Raw genomic sequence first — 24,558 nt, forward strand, 5'->3', positions numbered from 1 at the left:
CATATGATTACATTACTTTCTACGTACATTTATTATAATCATGTGTTGGAGAATGGTTTATTTCACCTAATGTTACTTCTTTTCATTCATAGCATGTGGACATATTGTGTTTTAGACTTTCAAAATTCTTCTGTTTCAATCCGTTTGATCTCAAAGCTTTCATCTATCATGTATGTTGTGTTATGGTGATATTTTGGTAAAATGCATTTCATACGTAGATTGCCTCAAAGCTTTTGTAGATCACAATACTACAGATGTCCATGAAAAACTTAAAACTTGTACCTCTCCTAGGGTATCCAATGTGAATGAAGAAAGAGCTAATACTCCTATTAGCGATCTCTCTAATGGAGAGCAAACATTGAAGTGCAACATGGCCCCATCTTCTTCTCATACACATACCCTTGTCCAAGGGGGGCAAAATCAAAATATTGGTGTTTCCATTCTAGATTCTCCTTATTCTCCTAGAGCCTATCTTAAACATCAAAACATTTGTAGAGAAGATTATGTCATGCATTTCATTCATGATCTCTCTCCCCACATAAAATTAAGTAAAGATGAGGCCTTAGATGATAAGGATCTTCCTTCACAATTAACAAAGAGGATATGCATGATGAAAGAGAGGAAAATCCTCTTCCACAAGATATTCCTTCTTCATCTACTAATCCTTTCATTCCTTCTAAACATCCTTACACTACAAATCTCAAAGAAATTTATTATAATGCTCCCTCGCCTTCTCAATTAAAGGATTCTTATAACAGTGGCTTTAATATAATATCAAAACAAGGTTTTAGAGGACAAGGACTTGGAAATTTTGAACAAGAAATTCGAGTCCCTATAAGCCTTCCTACACAAGTTACCACAAAAGGCCTAGGAAATGATGATAAATCTCCTATGGATGACCTCCTTAAGATTCAAGACTTTACAAATCATCTCGCAAGACAACAAGGCAATCGTGCTTGCAAAGGTGCTTCTTCAAAAACTCTTTTTTGTTCATTTCATCAAACTCATGATTACCATGTTGATGATTGTCCTGATTTTCAAAATTCCATTAAAAAAACTTATCGATAGTGGTAAAGTTAAAATCATTGATGACAATCCTTCTTCTTCTAATAACAACTCTTGTCCTCAATCTCAAAAGAATAATCCTACACTCATTAATGATCAAGAAAAATTAGCAACTAGAATCTTTTGGAAATTGAAGTATGACAAGAATGTTGTTTTTTCTTTTGTGAAGTTTAGAAATAAACATAAAGAAGGAAATGGATATTGTTTTTTTCATCATGATGGTTCTCATTCTCTTGGAAAGTATAAAGCATTTAAGGAATTTCTTCAAGAACAATACGATCGTGCTTGTATATGTCTTTCAACAGATCTTGCTCTCTTTCTAGGTGAAAAGGTAGTACCTTAGCACTCCTTTCACCCTCGTGTTGCTCCTCGGCCTATGACATAAGTAGTTAACTTAATTGGGGGCTCTTTTTCATTAGAGGTGGTGCTTTTTCAACTTCAAACATCTTGGGGTAGCAACATGATCCTCTTTTATCTCTATCCAATCTCTTATCCTTTCACCATTTCCTTTTATGGATTGCATTATTCATAAATTGATGTCCTTTCTTGCATGGAATTATCCTTCATGCGAGCACATGTTTGTTCCTTAGTTGGGGCCTATTCCTTGCTTGAAACAGTACATGTTTTATGAATGATCTCTCCTTAGAGAGGTTTTGTAATTCCTCTTCTATCTCGCTCTTTCTCTTTGAAGCTATTACCTCTTCTTTTGTGTTGCATTATTCATAACGTGATGTCCTTTCTTGCACAGGGTTATCCTTCATGTGGGCACGTGATTGTTCCTTGGTTAGGATCTATTTCTTGTTTGAAATGGCGCGTCTCTTATGAATAACCTCTTTAGAAGATGTGTAGTTCTTCTTCTTGTCCTCTTGCTTGGGGGGCAAGGATGGCTTTTTCGATCTCTCTCTTTCTATCTAATGTATCACTATTCCCTGTAGGGGTCTCATTTTTCATGTGTTGATATCCTTTATTGCAATGGTAAGTGTCTTATGATCAATCCCTCCTTAGCGGAATATGTGATCTCTCTCTCTCTCTCTCTCTCTCTCTCTCTCTCTCTCTCTCTCTCTCTCTCTCTCTCTCTCTCTCTCTTTGAAGATTACCTCTTCTTTTGAGTTGCATTTTACATATACTAATGTATTTTCTTGCATTGGATATTTATTCATGTAAGTATATTGTGCACTTGCTTATGCCTAATCTCTCCTTAGAAGATTGAGTAATTCTTCTCATTGTCCTTACACTTACTGGCAATGATTTCTCCTCTTCTCTTCTCTCTAAGGATATACTTTTCCTTTGTTGAGTGGTGTTTGTTCATGATTTGGTGTCATTCCTTGTGTGAAGCTATTCTTTACTCAAGGATTCTCTCTTATACACGAGGTGTAAGTCCTTGGCTACAACCTCTTCTTCATTTGGTGATGTACATCTATCATAAACTTACCCCTTGCATTGGGTCAAAAGTGTGTCATCCTTCATCAAGAATCTCTTTCACCTAGCAATAGGAGGAAGCTATGAAATCTTGTTCTCCTTCCTTTCTTTTGGTAGAAGATGTTATGTTTGTTCAAGATACCTCCTCTTGGAGGTAGATGTCTTTTGAGGAAAGATCTCTTCTCCTCCAAGGATCTCCTTTACACATGTTGCAAGATATCTCTTTTTCAACCATCTTATCCTTGCGTGAAGAGTATTCCCTCTCTAGGTTGGATTTATGACATTGTTGCCTAAAGGATATCTCCATGGTGTTGACGGATGGTATCTTTGTCTCTACACTTCCTTAAGACATCAACATATGTCTATGTTGACATCTTAAGGGGGCCACCCATATCGCTCTCTTTGTATCATATTGTATTATACTTTTTGCATATCATTTTTGCATGTCTTAAACAAGGTGTTCATTCTCGGAACCAGAGTTAACAAACTCTTAGAGAAAGATGCTTCACACCCGAAACCAAATGCAACATTTGATATGTCTTAGACGAGGTTACACGTCACCGAAACCAAACCAAAGCTCTTACACGAGATGTCCTCGAAACCAGGCATGTATTTGTCATTCACCCCTTGGCATTAGCACACACATTTGCACACACAATCGCCCCTTGGCATTTGCATTTGCATTACATATCTTAAACAGGTTGAAGCACACTCAAAACAAGAGGAAACAAACTCTTATACAGGGTGTTATTCACTTGAAACCAGACACCACTTGCACACACGCATGAGGATTAGTGGAACTAGGTAAAAACAGCTAGACTATTCCTACTCTCCACCCCAACATGGATCACCTGATTAAAAACATCTAGGGGCGAGTAGTCCATGCCCTTTCTCATCATTCTTCTCATGGATCACCCCAATAAACACATCTAGCGTATATGCATGCTCTCTCTTCTTCCTCTCGTGAACTTGTAGCTTTGCTATTGATAGTTCATGGATGATGCTTGCTTTGCTCTTTTATGTGATCATTTGTGTTCGTGAGATGGCATTTTTCAAGAATGATATTAGTTGTTGAGACATTTTGATATTGAGGTCTCTTCATCTAGTTGACTTGAGGTCTTATTTTGGTCTTTAGCTTAAGTTGTGTGTCTTTTTGTGTCTTTTGTCTTTCTTTGCATTTTTGTTTTCTGGTCTTGTTTTTGTGTGTCCTTGCATATGTTTGAGTGAGTTGAGATCCGAGGATTGGGGGCTTGGTTCCTCGAGATTAGCAATATCTTATACTCCTTGTGATTTTGTTCTGCATTCCTCATCTTCATCTCTCTTTCTTCTACTTTATCGTGAGCATTTATGTAAGCTCATACTCCCACTAAAGTGGGGGCTAAATATAGTGTCCTAAAAATTGCACCCTTTGCAATTTTGACCGCATTTGGGGCTCTCGCCTTAGTGTTCTCATCCTCATGCTTGATCGAGACCTATTTATGCCTCTACCATGCAACAATGTTCATATGATATCATTTTACCTTGATGGGACCCCATAACCCTGGCCCGATTCGGGGTAGGACCAGGGCATGGTGCCTTAGTCCTCACTGAGACCATGGCACCATGCCATGGTCCTCCCTAATTGGGGCCTAATTTGGACCCTAGGCCCTATCCAAAATTTGAGCAGGAATTACTTCTCCATGTCGGCCTATGTTGAAAAATTTATATGATTGACGACAGGCAAGTATATGAGGTCTTCCCCTCTCATTTGGGCATAAGATCATAAGGCGATAAGGCAAGGAGAACTATAGTCAAGCAATCAAGCATTGAAGCATTCATCATCAAGCATTTCTAGAGGTCTTCAAGGTTGCATATTCTTCATTCATCAATTGTGGAGCAACTTTGCATCATTAATCTGCAAACATGTGTGTGTGTGTGTTAGGGTTTTGTCACGTACATGTCATTTCATATAACATATGTGATTACCTTCAAGAAGCAAAGCATCATCATCAATCATTGCAGATCTGAGGTATACATTTCCATTATGTATTTCAAGTATTTGCAATATCTCATTCAAGGTTGATTCCTCAATCGAGATTTGACTTAGGCAAACCCCTATTTCCAACCTATTTCCCTTTCATTTTGTGTGTAGGAAACATGTGCATAGTTGTACGTCTCGGAAAAAGCTTTAGATATAGAGACGGAGCAACCCTTTTTGGTGTGCGGAAAATTCGTAGGACCGTGTTGTCACGCCACGGTCCCTGCTTTTTCGGGTCATTTTCACAACGCAAATACGAATCAACTTATATTATTCAAATCCAAGTGCACGACAAAATCCCGAACCTGTAGCTCATTATTTTCTCAGTTTTGTCTTCAATTTCAGCACTTTACCCTAAATCAACATTTCAACTTACAAAAGTGGGAAAAATGCATCATAATCAATCAATCCACTTAATATTCAGTCCTTATCTAATTTGTGACTGAATCTACTGGATTCCTCCCTTATTTTGAATGTAAATGAATTCCTTCCCCCAAAGCGAAAATTGATTTGGTGATTTCTCCTTCTACGTTGCAAATTACCAAATCAAATTTTCCCCTTTACATTAAGCAACATAGATTCCTCAAATATGGCAATGGACTTTTTCCCAACAATCTAGTGCAAACTAAAGTTGATCAAGATAAAAATAATGAGTGACATATACTCTTATCTAACAAGAACTATAGAGTTCAAGTGCAGGGTAGGCATGAATCAACTACCACATCTTAGAAGCTACTACCTTCAAACAAGAGCAACTCAACCAAGACCAATAAGTGGTGTGAAAACAACAAGAGTAGAAATCAATCTAATGAGTCATGTAAAGAATAAGGTGCCCACAATGATGGAAGTTGGGGATGTTGATGTTATGTCCTAAAACAGAATTAATTGATGTACAACCCACTATAAAAGTATAACATCACACAAGCAACAAACCTCTTACCTAAGGAAGCTAAAGCAAAGAAACTATTCTAATCACAAAAATGGATCAAGGGGCAACAATTGGACTTCATAATTGATGGTAATAATATGAAGTGTCTAATCTCTTTAGAAACCATAAAGAGATTGCAACTACCAAATAGGCCTCATCCACTTCCCTACAAACTAGGGTGGCTCAACTCCTACAACATGTGAAGGTATAAAGGTGACTCTTTCAATGTCACTTCACATATTTTATTCATCTACTTTGAGAATTAATTAGAGATGTAGTGCCAACAAACATCCAAAAAATATTTCTTAGGCATCCAGACATGCATAGTCATACATGTATGTACATCACAAACCCTCTCAACATTTTTTTTCACTAGAGGCAACAAAAGATTAAATTCTATAAGTGGATTCATGATCAACACCTGCTACATTGACACTAAAGTAGATTATGCCATACAATTACGCATACTCAACATTGTGTCTCGCCTCCACCTACAAAATGACTCATTACTATTAAGAAATCTTAAATCCTAGAAACCATGTTCACTATGTACTCTTTTATGCTCATCTACAAAGTTGTCAGGAAGGGTCAACTCCCATAGCAAGCAAATTAGTTCAGTAAATAATAGCTAAAAGATAGGGTTCCACACCTTTGTCTCAACACAAGCAAAACTATCCATTCACAAGAGCGGTGCCTAATCAAATTGAATTTACCAAAGTGCCTATGCTAACACTCACATCATCCTCATGGATATCAACAACTTTGGGTGTAGTTCAATGTTTGTTTTACACTAGAGCACCTCTTGAATGCTCTAGGGAGCACAAAGCTCAATAACCACTTTCCACAAAATGGCACTCATGTTCCATCAACAACACATGATACTCTACAAACATGTAAGTCTACAACATACATGCCTCAATTAGATCTTATGTAGTTTCTACCATATCTCAAATAGGGTCTAGCACGTTTCATGGAAAAACCACAACATCCATTTCATCACCAAACTCGTTGTATCATCATAAACATGATTTTGTAGTTTGTACGAAAAAAAATTAACTAGACAAACAAGTTGGCACCCACAAGGCTCTCAACATACCAAGTCATAGGCCTAGTCATCAAAGACATCACAAATTGGTTACAATCAACAATTGTCAAGGGATGAGAAATTAATAAGGGAAAGTGTTCCTCTTCTTAATGATTCAACTCAACTTTCCAACAACTTTTGGTCTAATTGGCATTATTATTTGCAAATTATAATACTACTTTTTAAAATTGTTTAAACATTCATAAGCAACCATTGAGCACAAGATGAATAGTCATACACCTTTCCCAAGGGTATGTTTCATGTACGAAACAAATATTAGAATAATTATACATTATGAATGTAGTTATTTAACATTCTATTTCTCAATTATTTTGTCTGTTTGATTGCTTCTGCAAACATTATAATTCAAACAAATTCTTGTCTAGAGAGTTGTCCACTGAGATCAAACACCTAACCCTTGGATCAAAACCAAATAATTATAAAAAAAACACTTGGAGGACCTAGGATAATTCTCTACATAATATTGCATGTGATAATTCTATAGCAATGATAATCATAATCTTGGTATCTTCCTTATATGAGATCTAGTCACTTCCTACAGAGGACATTGTAATCTTGGTATCTTCCTTATATGAGATCTAGTCACTTCCTACAGAGGACATTGTAATCTTGGTATCTTCCTTATATGAGATCTAGTCACTTCCTACAGAGGACATTGTAATCTTGATATCTTCCTTGTATGAGATCTAGTCACTTCCTACAGAGGACATTGTAATCTTGGTATCTTCCTTATATGAGATCTAGTCACTTCCTACAGAGGACATTGTAATCTTGATATCTTCCTTGTATGAGATCTAGTCACTTCCTACAGAGGACATTGTTTATACAAATATCACTACAATCGGGTCTTTTTAGCATAACATTCAAAAATGGTACATTGTCTTTTGAAATAGAATTTGGTGTACATGAGGTTAATTCTTAATACCCCAAATTAAGTAAGACAGTTCCCTTAGATTTTGTGTATGTTAGTTTGTACCGCTCATATCATACAATCATCATTTGTAATAAGATTCTTCTTTATTGTATTGCCCATTGCAAATGTTCACCTATGACACTACAATAGAATGGTTAAACATAAGCTCCATGAGGTTGTAATGCCCAATTTTAATAAGTATATTGGAAAAGTAAAATAGGCTTAAGAATTTTTCATGTTCACAAATACTACACAAGAAATGTTGCAATGCACACACGCACACATGTTGTTATCTCAACAACACTATGGCAAGCACCAAAACAAGTGGACAAGACTTGCAAGTGTCACACATTAAGAGAGATATGTTATTGTCTTGGCAAGGAAGAAATGGTTATCATCTGGATGCAACACTCGATAAAGAAAAAGCATAATATGCACAAGGGAAAAAAAAATCACCAACTCAAACTACCTCAAACTACTGAAAAGACTATGCCAAACATGTGGCACTCACACCACAATGAATGACTACAAGAAGAAAGGCAACAATAAATGTTTTATTCTTTATATTCATTAATTAAGGTGAAGAGATAAGTTAGATTTATTACTAAGAAAAACACAATTTTATATCCATACTAGTAATTAATAAATTATCTAACAACTATCATTTATTCATTACATTTATTTGTCAATTCAACTCATTAATGTCTTTCACAAGTGTAATAAACATATTAGGCACTTTTACTCATAATCCTATTCATCCAACCATTACACAATGATGACATTACAAAGGAAAAGAAGAAATATCAAACAATCATCAACATAGATTCAATTTTTCATTTCACTAATAAACAATATCATAAAGAGAGGAGAGAAGAGTAGGATCTCATTTACATAAGACGGTTCGATCTTAAATAGACTTTAGAAAGATAGTCACCACACTCATGTTGAATGTCCCAGACAACTAAGACGGAGGGTCAATCAGTAGTCAATTAAAATCTTTTACTGATTCCACAGAAACCGATCCGGTAAACTAATTCTTGATTACTTAACCATAAACATATATAAGCATGAGAGAGCACACACATGAAACACTAGATTTTATGTGGAAAACCCAAGAAGGGAAAAACCACGGAGAATGTTAATTCTCAAGTATAATAAACTTGTTAGGGTGACACTGGTTAAAATGATTTTTACAAAGGATGGCTCATTGTCATAATGCTCACTGCAGGTGGGCTCACTGCCTAGCTAAAACCATCAAGAAAAGGGCTCACTACCCAGAAGAAGAAGAAGAAGAAGAAGAAGAAGAAGAAAGAAAGAAAGAATCCACCACTGAAGCACAACTGCCACAATGTTGCAATGTCGGATGAAACCTTTGGCTCACTGCCTCTGGTACCAAACAGCAATAGCACACAACCTTGCACAAAATCACATCAACAAAAAAATAGATCTTTTTCAATTCACTTGCTTCTCTATTTTTCACATTACAATCATCATCTATTTATACTAATCTCTAAAATAAGAAGTCTCCCAAGTCGGCCAAAGAATTTTCCAAGACACAATTTGAAATAGGTCTACACTAAACATTCTCATGATGGAAAGGAATGAGAAGTGGACCACACCACAATGCACACATCGATCAAAACAACACGTTATCAATACGCCACAATCACTGGAGCAAAAAACAAAAACATTCAAGGTCAACCGGACCCGGAATGAAGATATTTGCAACCACGACTCTGGAGCACATCATCACATCCTGGAGCACATCATCACATCTCGAATCAAAAAAACAAAGATAAAGACATGAACAACATAAATCCGAGATATCATGAACAAAACTAGAAATGTGGAGAAATGTGGAGCACTGCAAATACTGTCAATGACCATCATCACTGAGAATACTTCTGAAGCACAACTTCCAGAGCACCAAATCAATCACTGAAACACAAAATCGGCATGTTGACATCAATGAAAACCATATTGCCACACCATCAACTTCACATATGCAACAGGTCATTCTCATTAAATGGTTATGCAACCACAAACATGTGTTTACTTTCTCAACATACAAGGAGAACAATATCTATCTCAAACATATCTGTCAGTATTCTTGTTTCATTTCAACAAAACTAAGAGGACTAGACCGAGGTAGAGCAATAACATATTTATGGATCTCTAATCAACAAAAGCATCTATTTATTGAAAAGAGTTAAGAAGAGAATAAGCATGCATCGTGATATTGTTTCTTTCACTAAACATGGATTAGTTAGCTTCTTTCCTATACATATGAGTATGCACAAACATAGATATGTTGCATGTATGTATGGGTTCGTTCTTCACATTCAACAAACATCTTTTCATTATTCCTATATATATACAATATTCTATAGAGTAGATAAACAAGGCATGCAACTAATCTTATTTATAAAGTGTACAACATTGCAATCCTTCTAGTAACATAGAGATACAATAAGACATAATGGAAACACATTCAACACTATATTGTAATCATTTCAAGCTAGAGAAATAAATATGATATATCCTAGGAACAAGATCCATGATCATAGATCCACCCAATCACACATCTATGAAATAAAATCATATAAACAAGAATTATGAAATTTACATAAAAAAATTATGTTCATTCAAATGGTTTTAACTTTGTCTATTATTCATTTTCTCTAAAAATGATAAGCATGAAATAGCTTACAAATTCTATTGCAAATCCATAGAATCAAACACTAATATATTTCAACATCATCCAAATGAAGATAAAGGATGGTATTCTCCAAGGCCACTAACAAACTCTAAAAAACAATTCCAAGAAAAAGGACCAATGGAAGAGTACCCATCATCTTACCATATTGCCAAAATTAAGTGCTTATGGATGTCCATGTCACTCTAGGCGGCCCACATGCTAATGGAATAGAAAATCATGGATTTATACACTTGGTTTATCTCAAGCATCTCACAAGGTCTCACAAGACACTCATAAGTGACACACAAAGGTCTCATACGACACATACTTATTTAGCCTAATGTTATCTCATGACACAAAATGGTTTTCACAAAGATTACCCATAATCAACACCATTTGTGGTTAAACTCAAAGAAAAAGGTTCAACAAACCTTGGACATATGGCAACATCCATCAACGAAGTCACCTACCTCCAACCAAGAACACTTACTTTATCAAGAAGCCATACCAATTTCATAGGTCGTTTTACACATTATTTGATAGCTTTATTAACAAGGCAATCACAACACAACCAATTTAAAAGCCAAATAAGTCTCTATTAAGTCATTTCAAGGCATCAAGAAACCAAACCAAGTGTAAAATCCAAATAATTATTCAATTTAAACAAAATGGATGCAAGGATATCTATTAAACCTAAATACATAAAATAAATCAAAACACACATGCTACTAAGGAAGGCATACAGAAGCCTCTTCCTATTTCACGTTTGTCAATGAACAAGGAATCAAATAAAATAAATAAACAAAGAAGAATAGTTGTCTTTACCAATAAAGGCCACAAACATGAAGAGAAGTGAATCTCCATTTCTCTCAAGCAACTAAAGAAGTTCCACAAAACACCATGAGAACTTCCTTTAATCCCCAACTTCAAATCAAGAGGAAAGCCTCCATGATTCATCAAAGAGAGATCCCTTCTCAAAATTCATATTCTAAAGAATGTGGGAAGCATAACCTTCCAAAAACGAGTACCCACAAGCAACAAACAAAAATCTAAAAAGGAACAAAATTCCATGGCTCACCCAAGCTCTCAATGTTGGAATTATTGTCATTTATGTCAAAGTGATTGTTGGCAAGCATATTGTCAAGGGAGATTGTTAGATCTTGTCGTTGATGTCAAAGAATAGTTTCATATTGCTACTATCAAAGAAGTCCTTACCTTAACATATATTAAGACAAGTTTAAGTTTATGATGTGTGTTGATTGATGGCCGACCATTTTTGCAAGCAAGATCTAATGTTAATGTTAATAAAAATGTATTATGAAGGTTCACCCTCTATTCTAGAGCTCACTTGGAAGATTAAATTTAATATGTATTATTCTCCATATGGCCAGCTCATTATAAGGGAGATTAAATTAAATGGAATTTGTTTATTTATGAAGTCGACCCTTTTTGGGAATAGTCAGCGCCCTTGTGAAAGGACATGTGAGGAGCTATATATAAGAAACATAGAACAGGAGTTAGAAGTGTAAGTTTTCAATGTAATATCATTCAGTTTAAAGCAAATTAAAAGTATATTTAGAGAAGATGAAGAGCAGATATAAAGTAGAGATATATGTGAAGGATTAGCATGGAATAATGGAGCTGCTAGGGTATGTGAGTAGAATTACGAAGAAATAATAGAAGTAGACTTTTTGAAAAGAAAACCAATCATAAAAGAGCAAATTTATGAAGTTAACGACAGACTTATAGCAGATTTGTTAAGTGTGGTGCATGCAAATTTGAGAAGGAAAGTGTATGGCAATGGTAGAATCATTTAAGAGCATATTTGTGAGAAAAAGATTATGTACATTAAGATTTTGTGAAGACAATATCATCCATTAAAGAATTTGGAAGTCGGTGCTTCCAAAAGGAGAAATTGGTGTCTCTCGCTAACTTGGTGCTTACCAATGGGGGTTAATTCCTCCAATAGGTTGGTGGCTACGAATTAAGGCGATTGGAGTCTCTTGTGGGTCCATGCCTACAAAATTTGAAAAAAAAGTTTATAGAAGCAAATATATTTTGTCATGGTTTTCTCTCGTAAGTGTTTCCACGTAAATTATGTGTTCTTCTTGTTATTGATATTATGCAATTGATGTTATTGTGATTGTTAAGTTGAAAAAGTACAAGATTGTATTATATTGATTCATCCCCCCCCCCCCCACTCTTAGTATAATTTTGTCACTTGAAACCCTTATTGCTCCATTAAGGTCTTCGCAAGCTTGTGTTCTCTCAAATTATGTTAGAAACCAAGGAACACTGAGAGGGGGGGGTGAATCGGTGCTTTGTCGAAAATCAAATTCACAAACTTATTTTTTATCCACCGGTTAGCAATGCATAACAGTAAAGAATATAAGCAAGCAATAAATAAACCACAAATCCACAACACCAAAAATTTTATGTGGAAACCCGAAAAGGGAAAAACCATGATGGGGCAAAAACCCACAATATTCATATACTATGGCTAGGAGTAAATAAATATTACATAGATGGGGAATTCACTTGCATTCAAGCTCACTACCTAGAGCTCACTGCTCAATTACAATGACCCGGAAGGCTACACTCTTCAAGGAAGTCTCACTGACTTACAATTTGATAACAATGAGGAAATTCAATTCAAGAACTTTGAGGTAGCATCTAACAATGCAATAATGAGTTCCCGTTAAGCACAAGATCTTTGACTGTACTCCCTCTGCAATATGCTCTGTTTATGTCTCAGACAGCTACCGGATCACCTGGGAATCAAATGCGCACGTGAAACTCCGCTCAATCGCACAAAAACGGATCACCAAAATAGTAACACTCGAAAAACCAATCACCAATTCAATCTTATATATCCAATCATATCAAAGACAATCTCCTCCAAGTCAGGTATCAAAAATGTAACGTCTAACTGCAAGTCGGCTTCAATCTCTAACAAAACATAACACCGAACCAAAACAATTTTCCAAAATGCTTCACCAATGTCAGCCTCATCATTTCCACCTTAAACTTAGTCACCGCAATCACCGAAAACCTTTCCGGACCAAAACTGTGTTAGGATAACCAGTGGACAACTAAGACAGGGGGGGAATCAGTTGTCAACAGATTATTAAACTGTAAGCACACAAAACCTTTAACAGAATGCATAAACAAAATACTGGAATAGTAGATATATCAATTAAGCACAAACATAAACCATAAAACAAATACCATGCATCAAAAACACATAACACCAAAATTTGTACATAGAAAACCCGGTAAAGGGAAAAACCACGATGGGAAGCCTACCCACAGTCAGATGATACTTCTGCAGTAAGTATGTGATTACAATAGGGGGCCTGCACATAGGAAGACCAACAGCCTAGAGCGCACAGCTCATCACAAAGGAGCCTCACTAACTACAAAGGATCTTCGGACTACAATCCGAAAATAAGAATGAACTGCAAGAATAGCATCTCCTATGCCCAAGTATAGTTCTGGTTAAGCTCAATGCCGAAGGTCTTAAACCTCTTACACAAACCCAATTCGATCACCTATGATCGACCAAAACCACTGCATATTATTACAACTTTATTCACACACAGATAATCCCATAACCCATGATCGATGATTTACAAAGAGATATTACATCATATTTATACCAACCCAGGACCTAAACAATTAGGTCAGCGACCTAAAGGATAATACAATAAATCCATTACATAAACCCACAAACCAATGATAATCCAAGATGGCCTAATACCAAAACAACATTAACCAAACAATAAATCCAACTGGTAACGCATTGGGAGCATCCACCAACACGTAACATAAACCGGTCCATAACCTAATAGAATAGCGTCGAACCTAAAATAGGTCGTCATAAGCCAAATGTAACACCACCAATCAACTAGAACACGAACATGATAACCATCAGCATCCTGAGAATCTTCTAGAAGCCGCACCAACACCACTTATTGAATCCATCAAAAGATCTTCAACAAAGCTCTATCGGTAAAACCCTTACCGGTAACCAAAAGGCTTACTAGAACATATCATAGCTTCTGAATCACCAAATCTTGAACCAACTGAATGTGGCACGCACATGAATGAACGAACCAACCCAATTCCACCAATCTGAACGTATCGGAGATAGTCTCCAGATCAACATCACAATTCAACCACTCTACCGGAACCCGGTAGACAACCAAACAAGCTAGTGTTGACATCAATGACAAACATCAATGCAACACAAAATCAATTCCTCCAAATTGCCAACAATCTCCCCATTTGGCATTGATGGCAACACTAGATGTGAAAAACATCCAAGTGCCAAGAAATGTCAAACAAGTCTCCCCCAATGGAAGGCATCCAACAAATGATATATCAATGAAGTTTTGAACCAATTAACCATAGACCAAACCCCCCCTATGACTAATATCTCTGTTAAGCTCTATTTTTCACATATATATCTCTCCCCCTTTGACATCAATGCCAGAAATATAACATAAACATCAAAGAAAAACCATAGATCCTCTGAACCACACAGTTGACTACTCCCCCTAAGTAGTAGCACCAACTCATCAATCCGAAATGAATGATAGTTCTAATAATGCATACTGAACTAATGCAAATCAGCATCACTTAAGTCTCAACCAGGGGGCAAAGACCCCCAATCTGTCTCTAAAGTACTCAAATGATTTCTTGGGCAAAGGTTTATTGAAGATATCTGCAATTTGCTCTTTAGTGTTCTCATGAACCAGTCTGACTTCGTTTGCTTCTACCTTATCCTTCATAAAGTTATACTTCATTGATATGTGTTTTGTCTTAGAATGAAATATCGGATTCTTTGATATGTCAATAGCAACAAAGTCATCACGGTGAATGACTACCGGTTCATTACAATCTACACTTATGTCTTTCAACATTTGCTTCATCCATAGAACTTGTGTACAGCTAGTAGCAGCAACAACATACTCAACTTTAGCAGTAGATAAAGAAGTACATGACAGTTTCTTGTTGATCCATTAAACAAGTTTCTTTCCAAGAAAGAAAGCTCCACCGGATGTGCTATTCCGATCATCTATATCTTCAGCCCAGTCTGTATCTGTATATGCACATAGTGTAAAGTCATCATCTTTAGGATACCACAAACCATATTCAGTTGTTCCTTGTAAATATCTGAAAATCCTTTTCACTGCACTCTCATGATTCTCTCTAGGATCACTCTGATATCTTGATACAATACAAACTACATTCATTATATCTGGTCTAGTCTGAGTCAAATATAACAAACCTCCAATCATAGATTTATACCTTGTAGGATTTACCGGAGCTTATACATCTTGCTTTGTCAATTTCTCACTTGTAACCATAGGGGTACCAACTGGTTTAGAATTTTCTATACCAAATTTCTTCAACAACTCTCTAGCATACTTAATTTGACAGATGAAAATGCCTTTATCAGTCTAAGTAATTTGCAAACCTAAGAAAAATTTCATTTCTCCAATCATAGACATCTCAAATTCATTCTTCATATTATCAGAGAATTCCATACATAACTTTCCTTCACCTTCAAAAATGATATCATCAACAAAGATCTCAACAATCAATATGTCATCATTAGTAATCTTATAATTGTCAGCATTACCTTTAGTGAAACCAAGTTTCAAAAGATATTTGTCCAATCTGGCATACCAAGCTCTAGGGCTTGTTTCAATCCATATAAAGCTTTCCTCAATCTGCAAACCATGTTATTGTCATCTGAAAGAGAAAATCCATCAGGCTTCTCAATGTAGACTTCCTCTTCACGATCTCCATTTAGAAATGCACACTTAACATCCATCTGATAAACCTTGTATTTCTTATGGGCAGCATAAGCAAGAAATAATCTCATAGCTTCAATCCTTGCTACCAGAGCAAAAGTTTCATCATAATCAATTACTTCCTTCTGAGAATATCCTTTGCAGACCAATCTAGCCTTGTTCATCACAACTTGTCCATCTTCATTCAATTTATTCCTGAAAACTCATTTAGTTCCAATAACATTCTTATTTTTAGGTCGGGGAACTAAAGTCCATTGTTGTTATTTTTTATCTGATCCAATTCCTCTTCCATAGCTTTCATCCAGCATTCATCCTTACATGCCTCAACTACTGATGTCGGTTCAATTTGAGAAATTAAGCATACCTCTTCAGCTACCAACCTTCTCCTTGTCATCACTCCTTTGCTCTTGTCTCCAATGATCTGATCTTCTGAATAATTCAACCTTACATACCTAGGAGTCTTTTGACTTTATGTTTCTCTGCCCTGATCTTCAGTTACTATTGAATTTTCTGATACTGTCGAGGTAACTGGTTCAACATTTTGTTCCGGTACAGGTGTTATCGGTTCAATTATGATCATTTCCACTTCCAGTTCTCTCTCATAAGTTTTGATTTGACCTCTATACTGCTCATCCACCTTAACATTAGCACTCTCCACGATTCTCTACAATTTTTTGTTATGACATCTATATGCTTTAATTTCATTTGAATAACAAATAAATATTCGTTCATCACATCTAGGATCAAACTTTCTAATGGAATCATCTCTTTTGATATAGCATTTCTTATCGATGTCTCCTTTGATATGAACTATGTTGAATGTGTATATCGTCATGCTCACAGCTTCTCTCCAATAGATATGAGGCAAATTAGCTTCCATCATCATAGATCTAGCTGCATCCAGGATTTTTCAATTCTTTCTTCCCACAACACCATTTTGTTGAGGTGTTTGGGGTGCAAACAGCTGTCTCCTTATGCCATGTTTCTCACAATAACTGTTAAATTCATCAGATGTGAATTCACCACCCTGATCGGATCTTAAGCATTTGATCTTCAACCCTGTCTTTGTCTCAACCATAGCTTTAAAGATCTCAAACTTTTTAAAGGCTTCAAATTTCTCCCTTAGAAAAGTAACCAACATCATTCTACAATAGTCATCAATGATTAGCATGAAATATCTATCACCCTAAAAGCTTCTTATTCTAGCAGGACCACACAAATCAGTATGAATAAGATCAAGAGAATCATTAGATTTGTCTTGTATACTCTTAAAAGATTTGTACGTGGAAAACCCGGTAAAGGGAAAAACCACGATGGGAAGCCTACCCACAGTCAGATGATACTTTTGTAGTAAGTATGTGATTACAATAAGGGGCCTGCACATGCAAGAAGGCCAACAGCCTAGAGTGCACTAATCATCACAAAGGAGCCTCACTGACTACAAAAGACTTCGGACTACAATCCGAAAATAAGATTGAACTGCAAGAATAGCATCTCATATGCCTGAGTACAGTTTTGGTTAAGCTCAATGTCACAGGTCTAAAACCTCTTACACAAACCCAATTCGATCACCTATGATCGGCCAAAACCTATGCATATGATTACAACTTTATTCACACACAGATAATCCCATAATCCACGATCGACGATCTACAAAGAGATCTTACATCATATTTATACCAACCCGGGCCCTAAACAATTAGATTGGCCACCTAAAGGATAATACAATAAATCCATTACATAAACCCGCAAACCAATGATAATCCAAGTCGGCCTAATATTGAAACAACATTAACCAAACAATAAATCCAACCGGTAACGCATCGGGAGCATCCACCAACACGTTACATAAACCGGTCCATAACCTAACAGAATAGCATCGGACCTAAAATAGGTCGTCATAAGTCAAATCCAACACCACCAATCAACTAGAACACAAACATGATAACCATCAGCATCATGAGAACCTTCTAGAAGCCGCACCAACACCACTTATTAAATCCATCAAAAGATCTTCAACAAAGCTCTATCGGTAAAACCCTTACCGGTAACCAAAAGGCTTACTAGAACATATGATAGCTTCCGAATCACCAAATCTCGTACCAACTGAATGTGACACGCACATGAATGACCAAACCAAACCAATTCCACCAATCTGAACGTACCGGAGATAGTCTCTAGATCAACATCACAATCCAACCACTCTATTAGAACCCGTTAGACAACCAAACAAGCTAGTGTTGACATCAATGCAACACATAATCAATTCCTCCAAATTGCCAACAATCTCCCCCTTTGGCATTGATGGCAACACTAGATGTGAAAAACATCCAAGTGCCAAGAAATGCCAAACAAGTCTCCCCCAATGGAAGACATCCAACAAAAGATATATCAATGAAGTTTTGAACCAATTAACCATAGACCAAACTCCCCCTATGACCGATATCTTTGTTAAGCTTTGTTTTTCACATGTATACCTCTCCCCCTTTGACATCAATGCCAGAAATCTGACATAAACATCAAAAAAAAACCATAGATAATATTGAGGACAATTTTCCTCCGGTTATTAATGTAGATACAATTGAGATTCATGATGTAGTGGCAAAAGGAATAATTGCACCAAGTGGTGAAGCCGCTAGTGCCAAGGAGAAAAACCGGGAAGAAAAAGAACATAAGGTAGAGGAGAAGGAGAAAGAACAAGAACAAATTGAAGTCAAGGTACCGACACCATCACCGGTTGTTGGTCCCTCATTGTTGGCACTTGACACATCCGGTCAAGTAGATTTTAGTCATTTTGAGAAGAAGAATATTGAGCAGTTGAGCAATTCTAAGTTAATGTTTGTTGCAGCACAGAAGTGTATGAAGGAAGGATTAGAGGACAAGCAAGTTATAGAACAAGCCATTCCAATCCTGCAGTAGCTTGCCCCAGAATACAAGATCAGTCAGGTAGCTAGCCCTTCCGGCAAGCTAAAGGGTTTGACAGAACACATTGCCAAGGAGTAGAAAACTCTACAACAAGTGTCAAACCAGCAATTGGTGGAGAGGTATAATTCAACTAGGAAGGTCACTTGTGATAAGATGATCACATCTGATAAGGCAAAGCTGACAAAAGAATTGACAAGGATTGATGAAGCCCTTCATCAATGCAGTAGTATTTACCGGTCTTGCACTAACACAGCTAAATTAACAACAGACTTGGAAGTTAAAATAAAAGCGGTTAAGGTTCGATTATAGCATCTTGCAAATAATTTTGATGGTACTCAGTCATTGACTAGCATTGTTGATGGTCAAATTTTGGTTTCAGAATCGGAGATTTCTGCTTTGGAAAAGGATATGGACAGGTTAATCCGGCGGGCCAAAGAATTGAGAGGCTCAGTCAATCTTCGGCTAAACACTTTATTGCTTCACAAAAGGGAATGTATAGAACAGATGAGTAAGCCCACACCGGCAACATTAACAGAAGAAGAATTGCATGCCTACATTCTTAATGGGTTTGTATAAATTTTGGGAACATTGAAAACCGAATGGGACACTTACTTGGGATTTTTGAAGAGTGCTTACCCTGATATATTCAAGTACATCTAGATCCGGTAAACACAAATTTTGATTTCATTCATTTCTTATCATTTGCCCCGGCTTTGGCATTCCTGTCAAAGGGAGAGAGGTTGGATGTGAAAAATCTTAAGGGACATAAGAAGTAATGTATAGCTCAAGGGGAGCAGCTTTCTAAGATCAATTTTTGGGAAGTTTTTGGACAGGAACCGAAACAGAACTTTAATGATCCATTTTTCACATGAGTGTTGCCATCAATGCCAAAGGGGGAGATTATTGGCAATTGACACTCATCTGAGCTCATGGTGTTGTCATTCATGGCAACACATATCATTTTGAGTTGGATACTTATCCGATACTCACCGGTATTCTAGGATTGACATCCGGCATTTAAGGAAACCGGCAAACTAGGAACCGATATTTGGAGGCTGCCATAGGAGATTGATCCGGCAAAGGTTAAAGCGGCAACGGTCATAAAGATTAATGTTTATATTTTGGGCCGACATGTATTTATCTTTTGTAATATGATTGTAAGCTGACATAAGGCATTCATGTTCATGTATGTAAGGGTATATAAGTCAGTTCGGTTAGGTCATTTTTTGGATATAGATGTGATAGGATTTTATGCAATTGTGTGAGTGAGATCTTGATCGACAGAATGCAAATGTAATGATCTGTAGTCAATCTTGGTTGTTTGTCAAGGAGATTGGGAAGCGAATTAAGTTACCGATAAGGAAGGAGACAGTGTTAACAGATACAGTTAGTGCTTAAACTGGAACTCATCCAGCATATCAGATGCACACTCAAAGTTCAGAATTTTGTTTGTAATTCAGTATTTTATATTTGTAGTCAGTGAAGCTCGTTTGTGATGAGCAGTGTGCTCTAGGCAGTTTGCCTTCCAGCATGTGCAAGCCCCATTTTTATGTAATATTTATTCAACTGACCAATGGATAGATATTGTGGGTCACAAATCCCACCGTGGTTTTTCCTCTTTGAGGTTTTCCACGTATAAATTTGTGGTGTTATGGTGTTGAGCTTTGTGGTTCCTTTGTTCTTCATTATATCTTGTTTTTATGCTTATAGGTTGTTAATTGGAGAAGTATCTAAAGGAATTAAATTCTTAATTACTGGTAGAACACTGATTCACCTGGCCAGTGGATAGATATTGTGGGTCACAAATCCCACCGTGGTTTTTCCTCTTTGAAGTTTTCCACGTATAAATTTGTGGTGTTATGGTGTTGACCTTTGTGGTTGTTTTGTTCTTCATTATATCTTGTTTATATGCTTATCGATTGTTATGGTGTTGACCGGATATAGATGCGATAGGATTTTATGCAAGCCCCCATTTTATGTAATATTTATTCAGCTGACTAGTGGATAGATATTGTGGGTCACAAATCCCACCATGGTTTTTCCTCTTTGAGGTTTTCCACATATAAATTTGTGGTGTTATGGTGTTGACCTTTGTGGGTGCTTTGTTCTTCATTATATCTTGTTTATATGCTTATCGATTGTTAATTGGAAAAATATCTAAAGGAATTAAATTCTTAATTACCGATAGAACACATATGTGTTCTTGGATTCTAACAATATGGTGGGAAGCCTACCCACAATCAGATGGTACTTTTGCAGTATGTGATTACAATAAGGGGCCTGCACATGCAGAAAAGCCAACAACCTAGAGTGCACTGCTCATCACAAAGGAGCCTCACCGACTACAAAAGATTTTCGAACTACAATCCGAAAATAAGAATGAACTGCAAGAATAGCATCTCCTATGCCTTAGTACAGTTCTGGCTAAGCTCAATGCCGGAGGTCTTAAACCTCTTACACAAACCCAATTCGATCACCTATGATCGACCAAAACCTCTGCATGTGATTACAACTTTATTCGCACACAGATAATCTCATAACCCACGATCGATGATCTACAAAAATGTTACATCATATTTATACCAGCCCAGGACCTAAACAATTAGGTCAACCACCTAAAGGATAATACAATAAAACCATTATATAAACCCGCAAACCAATGATAATCCAAGTCAGTCTACGACCAAAACAACATTAACTAAACAATAAATCCAACCAGTAACGCATCGGGAGCATCCACCAACACGTTACATAAATCGGTCCATAACCTAACAGAATAGCGTCGGACCTAAAATAGGTCGCCATAAGCCAAATGTAACACCACCAATCAACTGGAACACGAACATGATAACCATCAGCATCTTGAGAACCTTCTAGAATCAGCACGAACACCACTTATCGAATCCATCAAAAGATCTTGAACAAAGCTCTGTCAGTAAAACACTTACCGGTAACCAAAAGGCTTACTAGAACATATGATAGCTTCTAGATCACCGAATCCCGAACCAACTGAATGTGAAACGCACATGAATGACCGAACCAAACCAATTCCACCAATTTGAATGTACCGGAGATAGTCTCTAGATCAACATCACAATCCAACCACTCTACCGGAACCCGGTAGACAACCAAACAACCTAGTGTTGACATCAATGCATCACATAATCAATTCCTCCAAATTGCCAACAAACTGCATTGTTCTACCTGAAATATCAGTTAGTCAGCTGCAGGTTAACACACACTTCCGGATAGGAAGAATTGCGACCATCGAATCGGATCTCCATGAAAAGTTGTCATCAATGACAACCCTAGACCAATAATCAAGCATCGGAAATCACCGAATGAGTGTCAATTGCCAACAAATTCTATTTCAAAAACAGAATAATCCACTCCAAACTTGAAATTGCATATTTTAAGCCAGGTATAGATTTAAATTAAACTTAACCACAAGCCCAGATGTCCTCAACAATTAAATGGTGATGATTCTCAATTAGAGAAGCCCATGGCCAATAAGGTCAACAAAAGCCACATACAAATTTGAGTGCACTAATAGAAATAAAAAATAAGAATAAGTGGATAATCAATATTGCCATCAAGCAAAATCCAACTCTCAAATGGATTAACAAAATTATTATTATTTAATTTCTTAAGTTATTTTCTAAACTCTATAATGTCAACTCACTAAATAAAATCACAAATATCTCAGACAAACTATGTGAACACACATGGGATATACTTAACCAAAGTGGAGTAAATAATACTCCATGAAAATAAAAAAATAAAAATTATGGAACTCAATTTTCAAAATTCAATTAAATTGAATTTAACACACTAACTCAAAATTTCACCCCATTCTACTGATTGAGGTGTAGTGTCGTGGTAAATTTATTTCGTTGGTGAGGCGATCACTAAGGTTCAAAACCCTGCAACGTTAATGTGCTCGTAGATCTCATGCCTTTATTGGGCTAGCATGCTTGCAACACATGTGCCTTTGTGTGGCTATTGTGCTCCTAAGTTGTTGACCTTTGTTGGATCATTGAGCTCACCGATTTGAACAAGTGAAATGTTGAAATGGGGACTGAGGCCCTATGGATGTTGGCCTCAATAGTTATAGTGGGAAGTGATCCTTTGTAAGTGCTCTCTAGGCTTGGACTAGCCTAAAACCCCAAGTTTCCCTCAACCCAAAAAAATCACCCCATTCCTAAAATGTGAAGCATGTTCCAAGTAGTGTGGAAAATATCACTCATAGAAGACAAAACAATTATGGAGGAAAAAGCATATGCACTCAAGCATTATTAGGTCTCACAATCCCAAATGACAAGGCATACAAGTTTAAATAAGGGTTGAAGTCTCATTACTCTACAAACTGAAGCAAGATACATAAGAAATCCATGAGTGGTCTACTCCACATACCCTAGATTGGCCAATCACTTGTTAAAGTCACACATCCTCAATGCACACATCAAAACTTATCTCAAAAATCATAGTTGAAGCAACAAGTTAGACCAATGTATTAGCATATTCCCTCAATGCACACATCAAAACTTATCTCAAAAATCATAGTTGAAGCAACAAGTTAGACCAATGTATTAGCATATTCTTATACATGGAAATCAAGGCATGTATAAAATCTCAAAGAATCATAATCATACATCATCTCTATCTATGTAATCACAATTATGTTATAACACAATGCACTAGTCACAATTAGTCTCTCAAAACACAATGTACAATTGATACTTGAATCAAGCTCATGAATCACTAGATACCAATGCACTAGCCAAGCATAGCTCTAAACTATATATGACAATGCATTGATATAATCAACAAACAATCAAAAATGTGTATAAGTACATACAATAACAAACATCTCATATTAAAAAATTAATGCATATATCAATAAGATAATCCATTTACCAAATAATTCCTAAAACAGTGCTAGAACACAACCATTAATAAGAGACTTCAGGCATGGCAATGTAAGCATGGATTCCCCTTATATCTCCCACTCTTATCATGACAAGGTACCATGATAGATTTGATCATCGATCTTCCTTAGGATTGTACTAGATTTTGTTACACTTAATCATATCAAAGATGATTTCACAAAACTAGGTTATGAAGTTTGTACTTTGCAAGCCTATTAACTATTGCTTTTATATTATAAGAATGCTCTTTGGGTCAATATGATTACTATTTTTGCAGCAATAAGTAAATATAGGATGGTTTGGTAAGATAAGTAAATCTTTGGTGAACAATGATGACACTACTTTTTAACATTTGTATACTATATACCTTCTAAAGTCGCCATAACCTATTATGATTACCAATGATGAAGCTACTTTTTACCATTTGTATAGTGTATACCTTCTAAAGTGGCCATATATGATTCCTTCTTGGGAACAATCTATTTTATATTAGAATTATCAAAATCCTCTTAAATGGATAGAATATCCAAGTTTATTCTTATAATGACATTGATTATTGAGCCTTAATTATATTTTGGAAAATAATTGCATGAACCATACTAATCTCCTTTTAGATTATCTATTATAGCAATTGTACATGCACGGTACCAAGTTCTTAATATTTTGGGATACACACACCCATTATTGGACTAAGCTGATTTTGGCATTTCAACTAACTTAAAGTTCAAATACTTTTGA

The 24,558-nt window shown here is 36.3% G+C and overlaps 1 protein-coding gene across 2 annotated transcripts in view; it reads right to left on the reverse strand.

Moving 5' to 3' along the window:
- Positions 1-8,735: 8,735 nt before the first annotated feature.
- LOC131060571 (pentatricopeptide repeat-containing protein At1g09900-like) overlaps positions 8,736-24,558 on the reverse strand; it is a 77,832-nt gene continuing 62,009 nt past the window's right edge. Inside the window, exon 3 of one of the 2 annotated variants that reach the window (XM_057993844.2) lies at positions 8,736-8,861. The gene's annotated coding sequence lies outside the window, so the exon portion shown is untranslated. Of the gene's footprint in view, positions 8,862-8,913; positions 9,386-24,558 lie in introns of those variants that run through there. The other variant, XM_059209830.1, reaches the window with a different exon arrangement.

Source organism: Cryptomeria japonica, chromosome 8 (assembly GCF_030272615.1).
Source record: "Cryptomeria japonica chromosome 8, Sugi_1.0, whole genome shotgun sequence".
In the NCBI taxonomy this organism is placed as follows: Eukaryota; Viridiplantae; Streptophyta; class Pinopsida; order Cupressales; family Cupressaceae; genus Cryptomeria; species Cryptomeria japonica.